The sequence below is a fragment of the Ascaphus truei genome, chromosome 3 (assembly GCF_040206685.1).
Source record: "Ascaphus truei isolate aAscTru1 chromosome 3, aAscTru1.hap1, whole genome shotgun sequence".
Classification (NCBI taxonomy): Eukaryota; Metazoa; Chordata; class Amphibia; order Anura; family Ascaphidae; genus Ascaphus; species Ascaphus truei.
In genome coordinates this window covers 104,970,698-104,980,312 of record NC_134485.1, presented here as the reverse complement: position 1 = coordinate 104,980,312, position 9,615 = coordinate 104,970,698, and positions in this window count along the sequence as shown.

Below are 9,615 nucleotides of genomic sequence, written 5' to 3'. Positions count from 1 at the left end.
CATTGTGGTTTATTTTTTATTTTAATCTATAGAAACTCATTGTCAAACTTGTTTACATGAGTACACCCCTCAGGGTTGTTAAGGTGGTCTTTGTGCTATTGAGAACTAATTTCTTAGCGCTGTACAGTGACATAATTAAAATACCAAAACAAATGGGGATTGACGTACAAAAAGTGACATTGAAGGCTATAAAAAAAAAAGGTAGATGAGATGGATAACAAATATTTTTTTTTCTGGTAAAAAAAAGCTATTGCAGTTCAGAGAAGGCGTTTAAAGTTTTTACAATAACATTCCTAATTTAAGGTGGCTGGTTACATTATTATTCTCTGGCTTCTATTTTGGCCAAGGAAATAGGGGCTCGTGACCCCCTGTTTGAGATACTTGCCTCTGAATTAGGTGCCAGTAGCTGCTCTCCTCTCCTACCAGGTTTCACAATATGTCTGCTCTCCAAAGATTTCCCGCCCTGCGGACCTATAGGGATCCTTGATGTCATCGGTGCAGCTTTCTATTGGCCCATGTGACGTGGGAGCTTTAAACTTTTAAGGCCTTGCTTGCTGAGCCGGAGCATCTACTGCAGAGATCAGTATCTCTGGAGCTGAAATTAAAGGGGTTCAGCTCTTGGGACTCCCTGCTCCAATTGCATACCTATAATTTAAATGGTAATCGCTAACATCAATTGCTAATTTTTTTTTTTTAATACAGTGAATAATGCATCAAGCGAGGTTTGAAACAATTCTTAAACATGGCAATTATGGTACTGTGTTTACCAAGTTTGCTACATTATTTTTCACAATTCACAAGTCCCAATAGCTAGAGCCTTTATTGCTCCAACTTGCTCAAAACTGGTGCACCATTAACTTGGGTTAGTGGAATGCTGCATTCATTTTCACAGTGATGAGAACAGAGTAGATGAGGGATGCGCAACCTTTCCCCCCGTGTGCACCCTTGCCTGCTCTCTTCGGTGCCTCGTGCATGCCTCCCCCCCAACCCCCCCTGCCTGACCCCGGCATCAAATGATGTGCAGGGTCATGTGACATCACTACGCCATGGTAACGTGACCCCATGGCGTAATTTGACGCTGGGTTACCAGGACGACGTGTTGCGTTAGAAGGTAAGTGTACTTTAGAGTCCTCGCGTTGTCCCCTGGCATTAATATGTTTGTCGATTTACCACTGTGATGTGACAATGGGGTGAAGGAAGCAGGTTTGGAAACCTGTGTGAGTTCATAGGCTTTCTATGTTTGTACTGTGAAGGGTCTTGTCACTTTTTGACCCACCATACCCTGTGTCTGATAACAAACTAGAAAAGGTTATTGAAATTAGCTTGCTATGAAACCAGCTTCCTAGAACCATCTCCTGAAACCTGTTGCATGTTGCTTTGTGAAAAAATGCTTTTTCTATGGTTTGGCTCTCTTGTCTGAAAGTTGAAGTGCCCACTCCCCTTAACTGCTCTCACTAAGAAAGTTTCTGTTTATAGACCGAACTCTGATTTGCTAAAAAAAATAGGAATTTATACGCGATGTCCGTCTTGGATTCACATTGATTTGGACAGGTATTTCACCAATAATAATAATTGTTTGTTGTATAGCGCTGCTAGTTTTATGTAGCGCTTTACAGACACATTTTTGCAGACAGTCCTGCCCCGTAGAGCTTACAATCTATGTTTTGGTGTCTAAGGCCCAGGGAGATAGTGACTTGCCCAAAGTCACAAGGAGTTGACCCCAGGAATTGAGCCTGCTTCAAACTCTGTGCCAGTCAGTGTCTTTACTCACTGAGCCACTCCTCCAAATGCCTCCATTACAGCATTGTCTGACAAGTCAATGCTATGACATTATTATTAAGTCTGCTAGCTTCCAACAAGTAGGATGAGACAAAAATAAACTAAGCTTTCAAAGGCCTTACATTTCTAAGTAAAAATGTATGTGGCAATCCAAAAACGATGACAGACACAGGCTTTAGGTTGCACTGTCTGCTATTTTCCCTATTTATGTCATGTAACTCCTCAAGGTTCTCCTGTTCACGTCCCGTATGTCTGATAGTTTTCCCCATGCCTAAAAATACATGAAAAGCATGTTCTTTAAACTGTAGAGCAGTGGTTCTCACACTTATCCTACTTCAGGGGTACCCCTGCAGTAGGATGACAAGACGTCCCGTTTTTTTAGGCCTATATCCTGACTTTTTGGGGCCGCTGTCCTGGTTTTCTATTGGCGCCCTTCGTGCATACGTGATCGACACTTGCCGACCGCTCGTGCACAGGCCAGATCGGTTGGCAAGTGCCGATCTCGCACGAGAGCAGCAAGCGGTCATTGCGCATGCTCGACTTTTTGCCGGGACAAATATAGACGCCCTACCCTGAAGGATTTTTAAAATCTATGGGGACCCCTGCTCTTCAGACCTCACTCATCTTCTTGCTCACATGCAAAACACGCACCCGACTTTTCACCAAAACACACCCCTCACCCACCCTCTGGCATTCTCGACCCTTCTCACACAGCATGCTAGCCTTTACGGCATACTTTATTCCTAAACACCATATTCACCCCACTTATCTTACACCACATACCTTCCCCCACCCCACAAAAATCACAGGCCTACTTCCCCTGCCTCGTACAAAGATATCACACACAAATCCACCCCACAAAACTCTCACTCCTTCCCCCTAACCTCCCATCTTCCTATACACCTCAAACATGTCATCTGCTCAGCGGGTGCGTCCTGCACTGCCTGGAGATGAAGAGGCTTCCCTCCTGTGTCTGGCTGAGAGAGGAGAGGCGGCTCTCCGTCAATATGTCTCCTGGCTCTTGGATCATCTCACTAGGGACCTTCTGCAGCTGTTACAGTACTACAGCTGAGGTATTATTTCCTATCTGTATTCCTGCTGTCATATCACTTACATTACTGCTTTCATCAATCATTTCCTCATAATGTGATGTTATTCTTGTGCATTAATGACAAGCCTGGCCTGTGATGCATTTTTCCCATGTATGCTCAACCTTCTGAACTGTTCCATGAGATGGGTGTACAATACGTCCTTAATTTAATCTCTTTATTTGCCCCCACAAAGAAACCTTTTTGGGGAAAGAGGCCTGAAATACATTGCAAAGCAGTGGAATATATTCCATGCCCATGGAGGCAAAGATTAAGGCTTACAAACTGTCTTAACTTTTTTTTATAGCCTGCTTATATTTTAGTGTAAGTCCCTCTAGTAGTTCTTTGTGTCAAGGTTTTTTTTTTAAACAGGACTTGGTCAAATTGTATAGGACTCATCCTAATATTTGTTCCCCCACCTGCTTTAAATTCTTAACTGCACAGCATAGAATTCTGTCTGTTATATTTTACCTCTAACAATAATGCGGTTGCATGTACAGTATATACTGTATGTTTTTATGAAAGATAACATAGTAATGCACTGGTTTACTAAATGTACTACCCTACCACTGACCACAAATGACATGAGGCCGTTTCTAAAACCCAAACTATGATGACATATCAGGCGATGATGATGTGGATGGTTATGTCTTACATCAGGGCAATGATGCTATTTTCACCACCACGGGGAGGTATGTATGGAGACATAAACCTACGATGTAAAGTGTGTTTATTCATGTGCATTAATGACCACCAAGGTAGGAACCGACTGCAAGGATGTCACAATGCCATGGGACGTCATGTGCCTATGACACTTGGGGACAGTTCCATTAACCGATGGCGGTTTGCGAAAAGCATTCCGTCGGATAAGCGAGGACCACCCGTATACATTTTATTACCTACAATTCAGCCAGGATATAGCTAAACTTCTGCGTAAACATTGGTATTTGCTACTAAATTACCCTTCATTCGGAGAAACTTTCAAAGCTCCTCCCGTAATGTCTTATCGTAGGGCGAAAATATAAGCGATTCACTGGTAAGAGCAGACTTCGAATGTAAGAATCCAATCCGCTGATTCAGTAATCCGCACGCAGATTGTGGAATCCGCAGATTGGATTGTATCCAAATGGCGATTTTTAATTAATCCGCACGGATTGAAACTGAAACAATCCGCCGACGGATTTTATACCGCGGAACGAATTTTGAATGGAAAGCCCGGGAAATTCCGCAAAACAGATTTTTTTTTTGCCTTTACCTGGAAGACGTCCTCTTTGTAGACCTGGTATCTCCTTTTGGTTATTTTCTTACCTTGTATATTTTTCTTTTTTTCTCTTTGCTGTTCCATGTTGAAGCACTATACCAATGTATTTATTTTTTCATTTTCCTTGGACAGTTGTCTGGCTTTCGCCAGTAGATTTACCACCATTGACTGATTCTGTTTATCATGAGGGTCTGCTCTTATAGCCAGTTATATGCTTTAATCGGCTATATTCTCCAAAATAACAGCATACGATCAGTGAACTGGTTGTATTTTCATTCATTTTTCTTTCTTTTCTTCTTATGTTTATTACATAGTTACATAGTAGATGAGGTTGAAAAAAGACGTAGGTCCATCAAGTTCAACCTATGCTAAATTTAGACAACAAATACTTTATCCTATATCTATACTTACTTATTGATCCAGAGGAAGGCAAACAAAAAACCCCATTAAGGGGAAAAATTAATTCCTTCCTGACTCCCAAGAATTGGCAATCGGATTAATCCCTGGATCAACATCCTTCCCATGTATACTTATTTTGTATATCCCTGTATACCTTTCCCATCTAAAAAGATGTCCAACCTTTTTTTGAACAAATCTATTGTATCTGCCATCACAGTCTCCATGGGTAAGGAATTCCACATTTTAACTGCCCTTACTGTAAAGAACCCTTTCCTTTGTTGCTGGTGAAATTTCCTTTCCTCCAACCTTAAGGGATGCCCCCGAGTCCTTTGTACTGCCCGTGGGATGAATAGTTCTTTTGAAAGCTCCTTGTATTGTCCCTGAATATATTTGTATATAGTTATCATATCCCCTCTTAGACGCCTCTTTTCTAATGTAAATAAATCTAATTTAGCTAGCCTCTCCTCATAAGTTAGAATGTCCATCCCCTTTATTTATTTGGTGGCTCTTCTCTGCACTCTCTCTAGTTCCATAATGTCTTTTCTTAGGATTGGTGCCCAAAATTGTACTCCATATTCAAGGTGTGGTCTTACTAATGCCTTGTAAAGGGGCATAATTATGTTTACTTCCCTTCCATCCATTGCCCGTTTGATGCAAGATAAGATCTTGTTTGCCTTTGCAGCTACTGCATGACATTGGGCACTATTGCTAAGCCTGCTGTCTACAAGCACTCCTAAATCCTTCTCCATCAAGGATTCCCCCAATATATCTCCATTTAATTTGTAAGTCGCCTTTTTATTCTTGCATCCCAAATGCATAACCTTACATTTATCTGTATTAAACCTCATCTGCCATTTACCTGCCCACGTTTCCAGTCTCTCCGAGTCCTTCTGAAGATAAATGACATCCTGCTCTGATTCTATTACCTTACACAATTTAGTATCATCAGCAAAGATGGAGACTTTGCTCTCGATCCCAACCTCAAGGTCATTAATAAACAAGTTAAAAAGCAGGGGTCCCAGTACCGATCCCCGAGGTACTCCACTCACGACTTTAGCCCAACCTGAAAAAGTTCCATTTATGACAACCCTCTGTTGTCTGTCCTTTAACCAGTTTTCAATCCAGGTGCATATATTAATACTGAATCCAATTTTCATTATTTTGTACACCAACCTGTGTGAAACCGTATCAAAAGCCTTTGCAAAATCTAAGTACACCACATCAACTGCATTACCCTGGTCTAAATTCCTACTTACCTCCTCAAAGAAACAAATCAGGTTTGTTTGGCAAGATCTATCCTTCATAAATCCATGCTGACTATTACTAATAATTTTGATTTCCATTAGGTATTCCTGAATATTATCCCGTATTAACCCTTCAAGTAGTTTCCCTACTATTAAAGTCAGACTTACAGGTCTGTAATTTCCCGGTTGTGATCTAGCTCCCTTTTTAAATATAGGCACCACATCTGCTTTACGCCAATCTTGTGGTACTGAGCCTGTGGAAATGGAGTCCTTGAATATTAAATATAATGGTTTTGCTATTACTGAGTTTAACTCCTTGAGAACTCTTAGATGTATGCCATCGGGGCCAGGTGCCTTATTTACTTTAATTTTTTCAAGTCGCTTATGAACTTCTTCCTCAGTTAACCAATTGTTCATTAATATGGAGGTAGTGGCTTCCTCCTGCGGCACTACTATTGGACTTGATTCTTCCCTGGTAAACACAGAGGCAAAGAATTTGTTTAATACCTCAGCTTTTTCCTTATCTCCAATAATCTGCCTACCCATCTCACACTGAAAGGGTCCTATATTTTCTTTTTTCTCATTTTTTTGTTATTAAGGTACTTAAAGAACTTTTTAGGGTTGACCTTACTTTCTATTGCAATCCTTTTTTCATTATCCATTTTTGCTAATTTGATTGCCCTTTTGCAATTTTTGTTACATTCCTTATAATTCTGATATGATATCTCCGTCCCTTCTGACTTAAAGAATCTAAACGCCTTCCTCTTCTTGTCCATTTCCTCCCCTACAGGTTTATTTAGCCACATTGGTTTTGACTTATTTCTTTTATACTTATTACCCAAGGGTATACACTGATAAGTGTGCTTTTCTAACAATGATTTAAAGACTGCCCATTTTTCTCTGCAAAAACATCATCCCATTGTATTACTACTAGATTAGACCTCAGTTTATTAAAATCTTTGAAAATAATGTGTTGTTTTTTGCTGGCTGGTGGTGTCCGATTGCTCTTCATACACCTGTGGATACATACTATATTTTGAGGTAAGGAGCACATTCTACCATACTATAGAACAGTGTTTCCCAACTCCAGTCCTCAGGGAACCCCAACAGGTCAGAACTTAAGGATATCCCGGCTCCAGCACAGGTGGCTCAGTCAAAATGATTGAGCCACTGGTTGACCCACCTTTGCTGGAGCAGGGATAGACCTGTTGGAGTTCCCTGAGGACTGGAGTTGGGAAACACGGCTATAGAAGACATACAAGACTTTGTGATTCAACACTTTGATGACATGGAGGAACTTCTGCAGGAGATCTGTGATATGTTTGGTCTGAATTAATTGCCCAGTTTCATGGTCACTATTTATAACGCACTCACCTAGTGTGTGCCGCGGATACCTATCCATTGTATCGTACCATACTATAGGCTTATTTTTGCAGATATTTTATGGAATCGCCGATTCCTTTGAATAAAACATTGTGGTCACTGGACTACTTCTGGGAAACGTCAGGCTACTGAGAACAGCAATACGGCTGGCCCTTTCAGCACTGATAAGGGTTAGAAAACACGACTACGATTCCCATAATGCTTAGGGTACTGATTTTGCTTACTGATGTTTATGGACACAAGCTTTCAGAACCAATAGGATCCCTTATATTGTAAGAACTGCTTTACAGTTCACTCCTAATCACTGCAACTTTTGAAGTGCTGCGGTATCACTTCTTCAATTAAGGAGGACTGCTGCTTTAAATATCAGTGTGCCAATGGAACTTACTTTCCGTCCTATAACGGCAGCCCGTATTGATCCTCTGGAGATTATGTAGCAAAGGCCCATTTTCTATAAACTGAATTGAAATAGAAAGTGCCATTGACTTGAATGGACCTCCCGTGCAATCGTGTCGGATCGGCGCTATCGCAATTTATAGAATGAGGACAACATTCTGTCAGGCACGAGACTGAAGCAAAAAAACAGTACCAGATTTATCAAAGAATCAGATACATTGACAGTGATGGGATTTTCTTCTAAAATCTAGTGCCATTTCCCCCCTTATTTTGTAACACACTTTCCAGAACACCCTCCTACTGTCTCTGTACGTTCTTCCTATTTACCACTTCGATTGGAAGCTCTTTGGGGCAGGGACTCCTTTTGCCTAATGTTACTTTTATGTCTCAAGCGCCTATTCCCCTTATGTGTTATATTATTACTGTATGTCACGTGTATTACGGCTGTGAAGCACTATGTACATGGATGGTGCTATATAAATAAAGATATACATACAACCAAGAGACTTTGCTAAATAACCACCCTTGTCTCGGTTATTAAGAATTAGCATAGTCACCTGTCACATTTAATCACATTGAAGCTATAGTGATGCATCCTAGGTTTTGGGACGTCTCTCAATTGACCACTAGGCTGCACCATAGTATCAGGATCCGATGCCTGTGCATATGTATTACTTCCCTCGACCCACACCCATTGCCCTTCATCGTGTCACTGTTACTGCTGCATGAACGCTCCCTGACCTTCTTGCCCTAGACAGGATCAGCTGATGCATTGCATTGTAGCCAGCTATGCCTGGAATGTCTCAAAGTATCATGTGTAGTGGAAGCCATAGCCACCAGTTGAAAGCAAGACTCACACCTCAATGTGACTCATCCCTGCACTCGATAGGTAAAATAGAAGCATGTGTACAAAATACCTTAGCTGTGCTGTTGATGTTTAGAAATTAATCTCCCATCAGCTTGACAGAGCAGTCTTTCTCTCAGGCACTTACCTGCACTCTGCTACCCTTAACATTGCCTCGCACACCAGGCACCCATTCTACACCGTGCATGGGTGCACACAGGGTTAAAGCATAAGTGATGCACAGTTTGCAAATAATATTTGGATATTTACCTATAAGTCCTCCTTTTGCTCACTTCCTCATAGCCCTGACAATTGTGAGCTCCAGCAGCTGTGAAGAGAGTTACTGATGCAGCTGAATAGGAGAGAATTGAGGTCCTGACCTTCACTGAGATAGTTGGAAGTAACTGATTATTGCAGCTGTCTGTACACTAAGCAGCCTCATATAATTCCACCCTTGCTTCGCCATCCCCATATTTCACTACAACGTTTGCAGCATTGTCAAAAGAAAGACAATGCTAGCGGCTTGTAATTAATTCAACTGTATTTTACAAAAACAACGTACATTTCGCATGGTTGTTCTTTTACGGTATCGCAGCCATGCAAAATGCGTCGGAGACGGCAGCACGTGCAGATCTTAAGACTGGAATGTTGTCACAAAAAGAGAAACATTGAATTCAGATGTAAAGGTATCAGAGTGTGTCTGAAAAGTTCAGGAGGATCTTGTTCACGGTCTCCCTCTTTTGGTAATTTATGCTTATTTATGGCAAGTTACCAATTGCCAGTATCTCTTAACTCCCTTTCAAGTGCTTTCTGGCATATTTAGTCCGGGTTTGGAATTTGAAAAATCAGCAGGCAAAAGTCTCAGGACATACTGCAAGAGAAGCCACCACTGGAATGTATCCATACCTGTCAAAGCACAGCTCTTAATGAGATCTTAGGCTACGCTTATAGTGACAGTGACGTTGCATCGAAACAAATGCATTGTCGCCGTCGTCGGCGCTTATAGTGCACGCGACAGCGCCACCAAAAATCTGGTAGTCACTTTTATTTGATTTTTTCGGCAACGGTCTCCCCATGCGGCCAATTAGAGAGCTTCTCCGTCCCTCTGCCTTCCCCCTTTCTGATGTCACTGGCCTTGTAGCCAGCGACGTCGCCTAAACTTACATTACAACTATTGCAATGGTCGACGGCGACGGGTGACGTCATCGGTCGCGTCGCCGG